We start from the raw sequence: 14,853 nt of genomic DNA, 5'->3' as shown, positions 1-14,853 counted from the left end.
AACCCTGCAATTTCGTTAAAGGCAGCAATCAGGTTCTGCTGGCAAAAGCTGCGCTTTATGAACCTATGCCGTCCGCATCCTTCTTCCGTAAGTGCTTGCAGATGGAGTGGAGCTGTGGCCGCAGTGCTGGAGCTACGGATGAGGTGGCACCTCTCATTTTAAGCTGCTATTTTTCCAAGGTGCTTTTGATTTGTGGAAGCATTATCCACAATGCTGAAGAGTCTAATGCAGCGCCGTAGTGGATTATTATTATTTTTCCCCCAAGGGGGATGTCGAGGAAAGAGAGAGGACTCTAGGAGCGGGATGGTATTGAAGGCCAGAAAACTGAATTAAGGTTGAGGAGGTGGTCAATTGCCACATTATTCAGCTGGTGCCTATTATTTGACTAAAATCAAATCCAAGAAATTCAAAATTCACTTAAAATCGTGCCAGGCCTGAATTGCAGGCTGAGTTGCTCACGTGGCGTTTCCACTACTGACAGTTATGGGTACCTAGCTGTCTGCCCCTCCTGTCTCAGAACCCCATGCTCTGCCCATATATATTGGGAAGGGCTTAATTTGAACCAGGCCTCACCGAGGCCCATCCCCAGTGGCCGGGTTCAATGCCAGCCAAGGCTGAAGCAAAATTAACAACTGTGTCATCTGAGCACGCGATTCCTAACATTGATTGAGTCTCAGAGGATACACAGAAGGTCTCTCTTAGTGAACAGAAGATCTAGTGGGTTACAAATGCGTCACAAGGAAAAGGAAGATAATTATTTCATCGTTTCACATGTGACTGGGTTTTGTTACTTTCAGAGCTGGGCCAATTTCTCTGCCAAGAACTTTTGGCTGAACTGGGGGCAGGTATTGAGGGGGCAAAACAGCCTCACTGCATTTTTAAAGGTGAGGAGAAAGATGTCACCAGCAGTGTTCTCTCTAACAGGGATTCCCAGATGTTGTTGACTACAACTCCCAGCATCCCAGGCTGCAATGTCCTTTGGCTGGGGATTATAAGAGCTGTAGTCAACAACTGGGAATCCCATTAGAGCGAACACCAGTCACCAGTACATCTCCCAGCCCCATCTGGCTGGCAGCCACCATTTTGTTTTCCCCAGAATGCCCTGAAAGTAACACACCAAAACCACCAGAAGGTCCTTCCACACGTTTCTGCAACCTACAAAGCAGGCCATAAGTGAGGTCATTTTGACCAGCTCTAACTACTCAAATAAATAGATAGATAAGATAGTCTGTTTTGGCAGCAAATTCATGCTGTAAACTCTTTGGCCAGGCAACTGATCAGTTGTCTGGACAGGCTAGATAGTCAACCAGTGTTTTAACTCCATGGGTTTCCGTATGGAAGCTTCTCCAGCTGCCACAGAACAGACGCCAGAAACTGGAATAGGAAATACCTCAAAACAGAGGTTCTTTCTAGCACAAAGGGAAGGGGTTGCCACCATTATTATCCCAATTAGCAATCTGCACTGCGACTAAGCAAGGCCCCCTACTCTTTGCTGGTGACTGGCTGGCACAGGTATGTCCAACTCCCACATACCTTAGAGCAGGAGCCCCCAACTTTCATTCCCCATTTGTTGTTCGACTACAATCCCCATCATCCTGGCCTTCAGCCATTGTGATGGGAATTTTAGTCCAACATCTGGAGAGTCAAGGCTGGGAAGCCTCAGACTTAGGGCTGTTCACTCATTACTTTCTTACATGCGCACAATTTTTCCATATTGGGGGAAAGTAACAATGTGAACCAGGATGAAGCATGTTTAGTTGAATGCAACATTGCTCCGACAACCTACCTGAAAGGAGAGCTGGTCTTGTGGCAGCAAGCATGACTTGTCCCCTTAGCTAAGCAGGGTCTGCCCTGGTTGCATATGAATGGGAGACTTGAGGTGTGAGCACTGTGAGATATTCCCCTCGGGATGGAGCCGCTATGGGAAGAGCATCTAGGTCCCAAGTCCCCTCCCTGACAGCATCTCCAAGATAGGGTTGAGAGAGATTCCTGCCTGCAACCTTGGAGAAGCTGTAGCTAGTCTGTGAAGACAATACTGAGCTAGATAGACCAAGGGTCTGACTCAGTATATGGCAGCTTCCTATGTTCCATACTTTGTGTGGAGACAAGGCAGGGAGATATTGCTGTTCAGTATATCTGATTCATCCCAATTCCCTCACTGCTTCCTTCCCACATGCAGGAGGAGCAAGCACCCTGCAACAGTTCAGGCGCCTTAATGGGTTTAGATTTGTTAACAGGAAAATAAACAATGAACACTCAAGCTCCATTCACATGCTATGTTCAACACATGTATAGTCTGCATACAGTGCATGTCTGTCCAGTTATTCGCACACTTTAGCTCTCTCCAGAGGTTACGCGTGCCTGGAGTGCTCATGACGTCTGAAGAGGGCTTATGTTGAAAGCCAGCACAGCAATAGTCTTCCTCTCTGTATCCTGCACTTCAGGGAGCCTATAAACAAGTTCACTTTTAAACTGAACATGTGATGAGCAGTCATCTGAAGGCACATACAACATAATGAGGCTCTACACACAATCAGTGTGTAGAGCCTTGAGGGGCTTTGCGGGGGAGCAGGTCAAGCCCACTCTCCCTGCAGACGATCCCCAGGCTAGCCCTGGGCGGCTGGATTGGCCGCCCACACGATTAACGGCTCCACCACGGAACGGTAGGGATTGGGGCCTGCCCAGCCCCCAGAATGCCCTGCGTGAGTGCACAGGGCATTCTGGGGAGACCCTCGAGGCTGGGGGGCTTGCTGCAGCCTACTTAATTCCTTACTGACCCTCAAGAGAGCCCTTAAAACCCATCTGTTGGGCCTGGCCTTTCAGGGTTCTTAATTAGTTTTAATTGTTTTAATGTTAACCTGGTTTGCAGGGTTTTAATTGTTCTGATAGTTTAATTGTTTTTTAAGATGCATTTTAATTGGTGTTCATATTTATATTTCTGTTTTGTTATTGGGTTTAATGGTTTCTGTTTTTAATTGTAGACCGCTCTGAGTCATTTCGGAAGGGCAGTATAAAAATCGAATAAATAATAAATAAATAAATAAATAAATAAAACCAGTTGGGGGTCTACTTGCGAGTCACCACGGTGCCATAAGGAGGGTTGTAGTGGATTACAGCCTTTTTCTCAGAGTAGCTCACGTGAGGGAAGGAAATGCTAAATCAGCCCTGCTGAGCTGCCTGGCTAGGCTTCTCCTAAAATTATTCGGTATTATTTAGGTTCAAAATGCTGCCACCACCACCCCTTTTGTCTACAGAAACTCTCTGGGCTTGGGGTGGGAAAACCCAGAAAAAATACTCTCTTAATTTGGCTCCTGGACAAGTACACAAATCTTGTGTATCAAGATTGTACATGCAAGCCTACATGTGGTGAAAAAACTGATAGCTGCTGAACGCTTGAGGATGTGTTTGCACCAGAGAAATCCCCCTTCGCCCCCCCTTTTTCCTGAGTTAAAAACCAACTCAGAGAGGCTTGTAAAGAGAAAAGAACAAAAACCAAAACCAGTTTTATTCAATTACTACAGACTGCTTCCCTCTGAGGCTTTTTCAGTTTTTAGATACAGTTAAGAATACTTAGTAGGATTTTAAAAATAGGTTGTCCTAAATGTTTACAGAGGCTTTTGCAACATCCTAGGTGTATTGAGCGTAGGTTAGTGTTTATTTCAATTATGTTGCAGGTAAACTATAATAGAAGAGTATCCAGAATATGTAGAGCACGTGCACACACCCACACATCAATATAACATCCCTAACACTCAATCTGACTAAACAAACTGTTGCCTATGCTAAACTTCCCGAAGCCATAAGCCCTGCCTCCTTGCCCTGAACCCACCAAACTCCTGAAGAGAATTCAAGCTTTCTGCCCTCCTGTTTTTCAAGGACCCGCCAGAGTTATTCTCCTGTAGCCAACCTCCATGTCCACATGCCTTCCTGTGCACCTCCAACCCAGAACTTCCTTTCTTGTTCCCAAAATTCCCAGCAACAGCTCTCTAGGTCTCTCTCTCTCTCTTACACACACATACCACACCCCCGGTGGACTGATTGGGCGATCTCTGTAGGTCACCAACCTGTCAGTCAAGAGAAGGGTTCACTTACGGTTAACTTTTTAGAGGGGGGGGCTGCTCACTACAAGGGTTAATGGAAAGCTAGTTATTTTACACACACACACACACACACACACACACACACACCCCTGTTAAAGCCCACTGACAACTGCTGAAGAGAGAACTACAGAGAATAAATTATCCCATTATTGTGTTGTCTGCTACAGCTACCCACAGAAAGAAATAGACTAGATGGACCATTGGCTTGATGGTTGACATGTACAGTTCACTTTGGCAGTTTAAAAAATCTGTTTGTCTGGCATGCCCATAAAGTCTTCTTCGTGAGGGTCAAGGGGTGACACCAGGGTTTTCAAGAAAGTATGTAAAAGCATCCCTTCAAAGAATACTCTGGCAATGCACAAAGGCCTGTGGGTGTGTATACCTGGCAAAACCACACATGATGAATAATTGACACCCAAAGAGACAAGGAGGTTAATACCAGTGTGGGATGTGTGTGAAGTTGAGTCGCAGAGATCCAGCTCCTGCCTATTGGCAGAGGCCACTTAAAAGGTTTTGCACGGTTCCCCAAAAAGTCAACAAGAGCAGGATTCAGATGGATGAGGCTTGATAACGCATTCCAAAAGATAATCAATCATGGAGGTACACACACTCACTCACCTCAGAAATAAATTGGATTTCAGGTCTTCCTGCTTTGAGCTGCCAATTCAACATGGGGATGGCATTTTTAAAACTACATTTTCTCACTCCAAGGGTAGTGTGCATTTCTACCCCCTTTTAATCTTCATAACAACCCTGTGAGGTAGGTTAGGCAAAGAAAAAATGACTGGTGCAAGGTCACCCAGTGAGCTTAATGGCTGAGTAGAGATTTCAGCCAAGGCTCTCCTGTGCTTAGTCCAACAATCTATACATATTGAGATCATCCACACAACCAAAAACTGTGTTCTACCCAGGTTTGGGAGATGTGTGCTCCCAATTTTTGTTTGTGTGGAAGCAAGGTCAGAGGAAAACCTGGGCAGCCTTTTCTCCTGCCTTGCTTCCACACAATCACTTCTCCCCAGGTTTTCCTCCTACCTTGCTTCCACACAACCGAAAATTGGGAGCACACACCGCTCCCAAACCCGCGCAGCACACAGTTTTTGATTGTGTGGATGACAAATACAAATAATTTAAGGAAGCAGATATTTGGAAATATAAATAGCAGTACTAGTGTCACAAATGCACATGCTCATATTATGGGGATTGGCACAGATGGAGGCACAGCTCAGTGGCAGCGCATTGGAACAGTTGCACACAGAAGGTCCGAGGTTCAATCTCTGATGGGCAGGGCTGGGGAAGACTCCTGCCTGAAACCTTGGAGAGCTCCTGCCAGTCAGTCTCCATCAGTGTTGGCAACGTGTGGATCTCCAGTTGTTGCTGAACTACAACTCCCATCACCACCACCCACAATTTATTACAGCTGGGATGATGTGAGTTGTAGTTCAGCAACATCTGGAGAGTCACCACAGACTGCCTACCCCTGCTGCAGACAAGACTGCCATAGATGAACCAGAGGACCAACCTCAGGCTAAGGCAGCTTCCTATGCTCATCTGGATGGCACACATGGGCACGATCCCATTTTATCCTACCAACTCAGTTAGAAATAGTCTCAGGGAGGAGAGCTGATTTTAAGGTAGTAAGAATGAATGGTCTGCTTTGCTAAGCAGAGTCTGCCCTGGTTTGCATTTGAATGGATGACTATATGTCAGCATTTTCTCTCTAAGGGGAATAAGATATTCCCCTTAGAGCAGTGGTTCCCAAACTGGGAGCCTCCAGATGTTGCTGAACTACAACTCCCATCAGCCCCAGCTACAATGGCTGGAGATGATGGGAGCTATAGTTCAACAATATCTGGAGGCTCCCAGTCTGGGAACCACTGCCTCAGAGCAGGGGTTCTCAATCTTGGGTCCCCAGATGTTGATGGACTTCAACTCCCATAATCCCCAGCCAAAGGCCATTGGGGCTGGGGATTATGGGAGTTGAAGTCCATCAACATCTGGGGACCCAAGGTTGAGAACCCCTGCCTTAGAGAATAGGGCTGTAGTTCAGCGACAGAGCACCTGCTTGCATGCAGAAAGTGCCAGTTTATTCCCTGGCATCTCCAGCTGGGAGAGACCCTCGCCTGAAAGTTTGGACATCTGCTGACAGTCAGTGTAAACAATATCGAGCTAGAATCAGGCCTGCTCAACTTAGGTCCCCCAGCTGTTTTTGAACAACTCCTCCCATAATCCCCAGCCACAGTGGCTAATAGCCAGGGATTATGGGAACTGTAGGCCAACATCTGCAGGAGGGCCGAAGTTGAGCAGCCCTGAGCTAGATAGACTAATGGTGTGAATCTGTATAAGGCAGCTTCCTATGTTCTTCATGTAGTGCCTGACTGAAGACCACCCAATGAGCTTCCACATTCAGACATTATGGCAGAATCTCCCCAAAGCCCCATCTCTTGGAAGGGATCTGCTGCCGCTTTATCTGACCATGTCACAGAGGCAACTGCTTGACCCAAGATCACTTCCTTGCCTGGAATGTCACACTTCCATTTTCTTTCCCCCAACGCACAGGGCCGCCCTGCCTCCTCCTTGGGACAGAGCAGCTACAATGTAAAACCATAGTGAAGGACAGGAGGAAGGCTTCACATCTCCTTCTGGATCTTCTCCTTCCTTGGATCTCAGAACCACCCATCTACCTTCCTTCTCTGGGTGTCCTGCGCCATCCCCACTCAAGGACAACTCCCCAGTTTGAGAATCCAGGGCTTAGATGGCTAGTGTTTGATTACAGATTTCTCTGCAGAGCTACCATCTGAAATCCATCCTTTGCCTGCATTTCCCATCATTAAAAAAAAAAAAAGGGGGGGGGAAGACTTAAAATATATGTTTTCAGTCCTGCTTTCACTGGTTAATTTCTGTGTGCAGCCTTGATCATTGATTAGTAGTTTCCTTTCCTCCTAATCCCTTGTGGCTCTTTTATCTCCTCCAGTTTTTTGTGAGTTTTTGTTTTAACTTTAATTCCTCAATTTTGCTAATTCCTGCAGTTTTCCTTTCTCAAGTGTAATTTTATATTGCTAGTCTGCAGACCGGAAGAACATTGTCCTCTCCTGTATATTACACAGCACCTAGATATGGGAGTTTACATCATAGGGTTGAATTTAGTTACTTGCCTGATCACCTGGTGCAAGTCAGAATCACCTGCAGGCGACCAGGTACCAAAATTCTTATGTATTGGAAGACTACTGGTTCTCCCCTCTCGCTCTTTCTACAAGCATATGGGAATCTAAGAAGCTTTCTTATATCAAGATCACTGTTCTATTCTGCCCGCTATTGTCTTACCTTCTCTCTTGGATCTTTTCCTATCCTGCCACCTAAAATGGAATGGGAGACAAGTGGTGCTTGCTTATCACTTGTACTGGGCTGCTGTCTGCTCCGGTGGGGGCTGCAGGTATTGGGAGCTGTGCGGCCTCTGGAAGTTCCACGATGCCCCACGCAAGCGTGTGGGGCATCCTAGACTCCCAGGGCTGGGAGACTGGTTTCAGCCTCCTGGCGGGGGTCTCCTCATGTATTGCTGCGGTGTGGAGTTGTGCCACACAATACATGAGCAAATAGATGGGGTTAGTGGAGCGCTCGCTCGCTCCGCTAACCTCGTCTAAGGGGAGGGCTCCGTAAGCGGGTTAGCTGCTTTGAGGACGAGCTTTGAGGACGAGAACTTTGAGGTTCTCACGCTCACCAGAAAGCGTACCTTAGCCCGCTTTTTGGCGATCGTGAGAATCGCCTCAAACTCTCTTGCTTGCCTTAAACCTAAATGAGAAGTGAACCCTTAAGCACACAAACAGGTATTGCATTCAAAACAAGCGGTTCACTAATCACACAAACAACTTTCAGTTGTATGATTGGGGTTTTATTTTCCTGCTTGTTTTTAAAGTTCTCTTGTATTTTATTTGTAAAAACATTTTTAAAGCCACAAATAAAACAGTTTTGGGGGAAAAATAGGTTAAATAGTTATAACTGTATTAATTTTCTAGTTACATTGGAGGCAAAAGAGACAGATATTTGTCTGCATCAGTGTCCCCTCTAACAGGGATTCCCAGATGTTGTTGACTTCAACTCCCAGAATCCCCAGCTGCAATGGCTTTTGATTGGGGATTCTGGGAGTTGTAGTCCAAAAATCTTTGGGAATCCCTGTTAGAGGGAACACTGGTCTGCACACGTGTATCTAAACCATTTCAAAGAGTCTGAACTGGTTACTGAACCACTTTTTAAATTTTGTGCCTGGAGAGTTAAATATTGATGAACCTGAACCAGAAGTGAATTTGAACTTCTAATGGTTTGACTCCCTGGAGAAACAGAGCTGAATTATTCTAAGGCAAGGGTTCTCAAACTTGGGTCCCCAGATGCAGTTAGACGACAACTCCCACCATCCCCAACCTCCATGTCCTTGGCCATTATGGGAGTTGTAGTTCAAGAACCGATGGACAACATCACCTAATGGGAGATGCAGTCTAACAACATCTAGAGACTCAAGTTTGATTGAGAACACCTGCTTTAAGGAACACACTTTTACACACACCAGAACAGGCTGCATAACTTTGGCCCTCTTGCAGATGTTGGCCCACAACTCCCACCCTCCCTGATTATTGGCCACTGTGGCTGGGGATGATGGGAGTTGTAGTCCATAACCAGCTGGAAGGCCCAAGTTGTGCAGCTTTGCTCTAGAAGTAAATCCTTTGGGGTATAAGAATGAAGTATACCACAGCTAAGACCTTTTTGAAATGCTGATCTAGCTGCAACAGCTACTTCCACCTAAGTCACGTATTCCTTCCCCACTATACCCCGCAAAAAGGTTTCCCCTCTGAAGGAGTCAACATTTTGGTGGATCTCCAAGTATCACATGGCATGCTGCATGTACCCTGTGGTTAAAAAGGTTTCCCTGAGTGAATCCAGGAAAGCATCTCTGTGGAGCAAGGCATTCTTGAAAGCCAATTCTGCTTTAGATTGCTATAAAAGTCCAATTGATGCCAAAGCCAGGAAGCAAAAACATGTGAACTGCGCACATTTGATGCATTATCAGCCTTGGCACCAGCATGATTTATTTAACATTTATATGGCATCAAGGAACAAAAAACCCGAAACAAAAACAACTCCACACGCATTGGAAACGTCAACATTAACGTCTTATCACAATGGTAATGAGGTGGCAATAATTTCAGGGGCCAGGAAAGTGCCCAGAAATAAGCATCAGGTTTAACAGCTCTGCCTTGTGCCATGTTCACGTGGACTAAAGGCAAACAAGAGTTAGAGAAGGAAGGTTTAGGGCATGCCCTCTCTCCTGCTGTTGCTCCTCTGCAACTAGTATTGAGAGGCCTCTGAGACTGGAGGTGGCCTATAGCCAACAGACAAGTAGCCATTGATAGGCCTGTCTTCCATGAATATGTCCAAGCCCCTTTTAAAGCTATCCGAACTAGTGGCCATCACCATAGGCAGAGAATTCCCTAGATTTATGAGGTGTTGTGTGATAAAGTACTTATTTTTGTTGGTCCTAAATTTCCTGGCCTTCAATTTCATGGGATGACCCCTGGTTCTAGTGTTGTGAGAGAGTGAGGAAAATTCATCTTTGTCCACTCTCTCTACTCCGTGTTCAATTTTATACACCTCTATCATATCTAGGGATTTGCAAATTGATTCGGGTACCAATCAATTTTTACCCAAATCTAGCTGATTCGGGTGATTCAGAGACAAAACAAATCACCCCTGTGGTCCATTGGCTAGATTTGGGTCCAAATTGAATCGCACCTGATTCGATTCAAGATTCAGATCCCTACTATTAATTCCCCTGGATTCCCAGCTTTCTTTCTTAAAGGTAAGTTCTAGCCCTTGTAGAAGTGGAGTTCTGGAGCAAAATGTGTGGTCACTATTTTTCAAATGTTTGGATTCTTTGGTGTATAATAATTTTCCTTCAATTAATCCCTATGAGGATTCATTACACACCTTCATTTCTTCTATTCATTTTGACTGTCTTTTTGACAGTGCAGACTCTTCTTAGCAAAGGGGACAATTCATGTTTGCTACTGCAAGACCAGCTTTCCTCTTGTTCTGTTCTGTTCATACATGTACACACACTTGCTCGAGGACAGACGGTCACCTGTGGCCTACCTCTCACAAGCAGCATGGGCAGCAGGAGATGGTGGCATGCGGGAACAGGACATAAAAACATAAGAACTGCCCTGCTGGATCAGGCCCAAGAATGCCCATCTAGGCCAGCATCCTGTTTTGCACAGTGGCCCACCAGATGCTGCTGGAAGCCTACAGGCAGGAGTGGAGGACATGCCCTATCTCCTGCTGTAACTCCCTTGCAACTGGTACTCAGTTGCAGGGGAGCCGGTGGTCCTGGATCCACCTTTGTTCATTGTGGCTGGGACTAATGAGAACTGTAGTCCAACAATATCTGGGGACCAAGTTTGAGAACCCCTACCATAGAGCAGGGGTGGGAAAACCTGGCCCTCCTATTGATGTTGAACTATAACTCCCATCTCCCCTAGCTACAATTTAGCCACAACACACTTGTTGTTGAGAATAAACGTAACCATGATCACTATTCTGGGCTTCTCAAAGGAAGAGAGAGATCTAAAAGGAAAAATAAATAAAGAGGACAACGTTTTGGGGAAAAGGGGTCCATGAATTTCATGCAGTGACCAAGATGTCTAAAGGGCCAGTGGGGTAAAGTGGTTGGAGTGTTGGTCTCGGAAGGAGGAGACACAAGCCCAAGTTCCCCTTCAGCCATGAAATTCATGGAGTGACTTGTGCAAAACGATGGACCTTTAGTATTTCTCATCCATTTCCAGGAGTGTGTGGATGCCACGATTCTGCAAGAATGCAGCCAAAGCACAAAATGTGAAATTAAGGATAAAATTTTGACTTTTGGAGTGTGGGTGTGTGTATTCTTCAACCCTCCCTTAAGTATCTGCCCTGGAGTCACACAGGAGCTTTGCATTCTGAAAAAGCATAAAGAACTTTGCAGGCCCTGCCTGCCACCCCCTCCTCTGCCTCCTTTTCTTACTGGAAAGGAGTGCCTCTGAAGATCTCCCTACCTCCACTGGGGGGAAAGAACGGAGCACCACAGGCCCAAGAAGCACAGCTGTGTGCTAATTAAATGAGTGCTAACAAGCCTCATAGGGTGGCATGTAGGGGCGTATCTAGGGGTAGGGCAGGCAGGGCACGTGACCTGGGCGCCACTTGAAGGGGGGCGCCATTTTGTAAAATTAATTTAAAAATAAAAAAAAGGCTGCCAAAAACAAAATGGCCACTGTGCATGCTCAAATGGCCTCTGTGAGGCCCTAGGTCTTGCCAGGCCTCGCAGAGGCCATTTGAGCATGCGTGGTGGCCATCTTGTTTTCAGTGGCCATTTTTTAAAAAAAGATTTTTAAAAATGGCCACTGCACATGCTCAAATGGTCCCTGCGAGGCCCTCCCCAGCCTTTAGGAAGCCACCCAAAGGGCTACAGGTAAAAAAATAATAATATATAATATAAGTCACTGTATACATATTCAGATTGGCACTATGTACAGAGAATCAGGGCTTGTGAATACTGAGCTGATGCTTATGAGCTAGGATTGTATTCATTTGCTCTTACTTTGCTTCTTGTGATAAGTGAGTTAAATGTGATGTCTTGCTAATATGGCTATTAATGGTGAATTTGTCCTTGAATCAGTGTGAAATCCTTAATATTAAGGCCCACTGGGAGTTTCTTGCTCTCTTTCTCTCATTTTAACTGTCTTTCTGAAAGACTAGAATTTATTCCAAGCAGTGACACAGTTTACTCTGCATATCCTTTCATTATTTTCAGAGTATCTGGGAAAAGTCAAATTCTCCATTTATTTTTAAAACTTATGTAATGGTGATGCTACAATACATAGTAGAGAATTAGTCAGGCACTTCTGTTTAGTTTTCCAAGTACACCTCCACATAGTATTTAGGTATTTCATGAGCCCCAGCATACTGAAATTTGTAGTTTTCCAGCATTTTTTGGTCTGGCTAAGTCCACTGCTAAAATAGTTTTTGGAATATTAAAAAATTAACGAGCCTTGTATTTTTCAGCGGATATTATGGTAAAGTTATCTGAAAGATGGGTGTCAGATGCTTGGACAGGGGGCGCAATTTCAGTGTTTGCCCTAGGCACTATTTTCCCTAGATACGCCTCTGATGGCATGCTAAAAATTAAAAAAAAACCCACACACACCACCACCCCAAGTTCTTCAGAACCTTCATACCAATGCTCCATGCCCAAACCGCGTTCTTGGGGCCCAACCCCTGATCCTCTTAGGAGGAACAGTCCAGCTGCCTGTTGTAACGGCTCCGTCCGCCAGCTCCAATCTCACCTTCTCCTGGGAGATGAAAGAGAAGGGTGGGGGGAGATCTTCAAACGACCAGGAAATTTAGAAAAGGAAGAAAGAGGACCCTGCTATAAATTTCATTTGAGCTGCAATTCCATTTTATTGTTATTTACTGTGGAAGCACTAAGAGCTCTCAGAAGTGCTTGGAGGGAGAAAGAGATCAAGCGGCATTAAGACAGCAACCACACCTCAAGGCTGGAAGGAGAGGCTCTCATGCCAGGGCTTGGAGGACGAGGACAATTTACACATTCCCTCTCTCAGGGGCTTGCAGGTGGTCTTTCAAGTGCACATCTCAAAATGTGATCCCTGAAGGCAACAGGCATATATCTACAAGCACACGCAGAGAGGTACATGTTGCCAGGGCCAGCCCTCCATGCAGACACACTCAGCCTGGCACTGTGTGGTCAGAACTTGTCCAAGCCCCTTTTTTAAGCCATCCAAGCTGGTGGCCACCAACACATCCCGTGGCAGAGAAGTATGCACTGTGTGAAAAAGTACTTCTTTTTGTTGCTCCTAAATTTCTTGGATGTCAGTTTCATGGGATGACCCCTGGTTCTAGTGTTGCGAGAGAGGGAGGTAAATCTCTCTGTGAACTCTTTCTACACCATGCATAATTTTATATACCTCTGTCATGGCTCCCCCTAGTTACCTCTTTTCCAAACTAAAAGGTCCCAGATGTTGTAGCCTGGCCTCATAAGGCAGGCGCTCCAGGCCCTCACAACAGCCTACCCTGAGTTGCAAGGTAGGAACATAGGAAGCTGACTTAGACCGAACCAGACCATTGGTCCATCTTAGCTCAGTACTGTCTACAAAGTCTGGCAGCAGCTTCTCCAAGCTTACATGCAGGACTCTCTCCCTGTCCTATCTGGAGATGCCAGGGAGAGCACTTGGAGCCTTCTGCATGCAAGTGTGCAGATGTTCTTCCCAGAGCAGCCCCATCCCCTAAGGGGAATATTTTACAATGCTCACACATGCAGCCTCCCATTCAAATGCAAACCAGGGCAGACCTGGCTTAGCAAAGAAGTCTTGCCTACAGTCTGAGCACGGTGAGCACCCACACAGCCTACACTGAGTTGCAAAGTCTGAACAACCACACAGCCCAGTGTGGATTGGAGGACTCTACCTTGAGTTGCAGGGTCTGAGAACCCACATAGCTAACAGATCTTGCAAAGTCTTGCCTACAGCGGGAACAAGCCACTGACACCCTGACCCAAGCCATAGGTTGCAGCTCCTTATGGAGCCATTTGCCCCTGTGAAATGTAGTAGCTGCTTCAGAGAGTTGGTATTTTTCTAGACAGAAACCTTTGCAGTAAAGGAAGAGAAGAACTTGAAATTGGCATGTTGGCAGCTGCAGCTATGTGTGAGGACTGTACAGGTGTGTATTTTGCTGCATGTGCACTTTCCGGAAGCCACAGCCAAGCTGCCAGTCAGGATTATTGTGACAACACTGACAAGAGAAGTCATGCTCTCTGTGCAAATAACTGCAGAATCATACCTGTCCCCCATGAAACATGGGCCCCATTTTTTATTTAATTTATTTAACCTATTTTTTATACTGCCCAAAACTTACATCTCTGGGCGGTATACAACAAAAAACAGAGAAGTTAAAACATTAGTTAAAACAACTCCTATACACAAAGATTGTTATGCCTTCTACCGAGTCAGACCATTGATTGTCTAGTATTGCTCAGTATTGTCTAGAGATTTGCAAATTGGTTCGAGCTTGAAAAAAAACACCTGTTTTGAAACAGGGCCTGTTTCAAGTCTGAATTGAAATGATCCCATTTTGAGCTTGTATCGTACTGAGATTCAAGTGCCATTTTGAGCCCAATTTTTCCAGGGAGAGCTGGTCTACCAATTGACCAGTACTCTGAGGTGGGCTGTAACGCAAAGTTCAGGGTGGAGGCCTGGTCTACCTACCAATCCCAATCGGTAGACCAGCTCTCCCCAGAAAAATGGGACTCAAATCACTCAAGTCAATTTGAGTGTTTTGAGGTTGATTTGTTGAAACAGCTGGCTTTGACCACTGTTACAACAAATCAATTCGAGGATAGCAAAATCCTTTTCTTGTGCATCCCTTGTATTGTCTACACTGGGATGGCCAACCTGCAGCTCTCCAACAGCTGTTGGACTACAACTCCCATCTTCACCAGCCATACAGTGGCTGGGAGATGTAATCCAACAACAGTGTGAATGTACATGGACTGGCAGTGGCTCTCCAGCATTTCAAGCAAGGGAGTCTTTCCTGGCCCTACCTGGAGATACCAGGGACTGAACCTTAGATCTTCTGCATGCAAAGCAGGTGATCTACCATTGAACTAAGGTGCCTACAGCGGGAAGTGCTATGCTCTCCTTGGCCCCTTTTCCTCTTTGGTTCC

General features: G+C 45.8%; 1 protein-coding gene across 3 annotated transcripts in view; it reads right to left on the bottom strand.

The window, feature by feature from the left end:
• Positions 1-14,853, bottom strand: part of EPHB3 (EPH receptor B3) — a 110,364-nt gene that overhangs the window by 36,136 nt on the left and 59,375 nt on the right. The window lies entirely within an intron of this gene.

Source organism: Hemicordylus capensis, chromosome 3, assembly GCF_027244095.1.
Source record: "Hemicordylus capensis ecotype Gifberg chromosome 3, rHemCap1.1.pri, whole genome shotgun sequence".
NCBI lineage: Eukaryota > Metazoa > Chordata > Lepidosauria > Squamata > Cordylidae > Hemicordylus > Hemicordylus capensis.
This window is presented reverse-complemented; position numbering and strand designations above follow the sequence as displayed.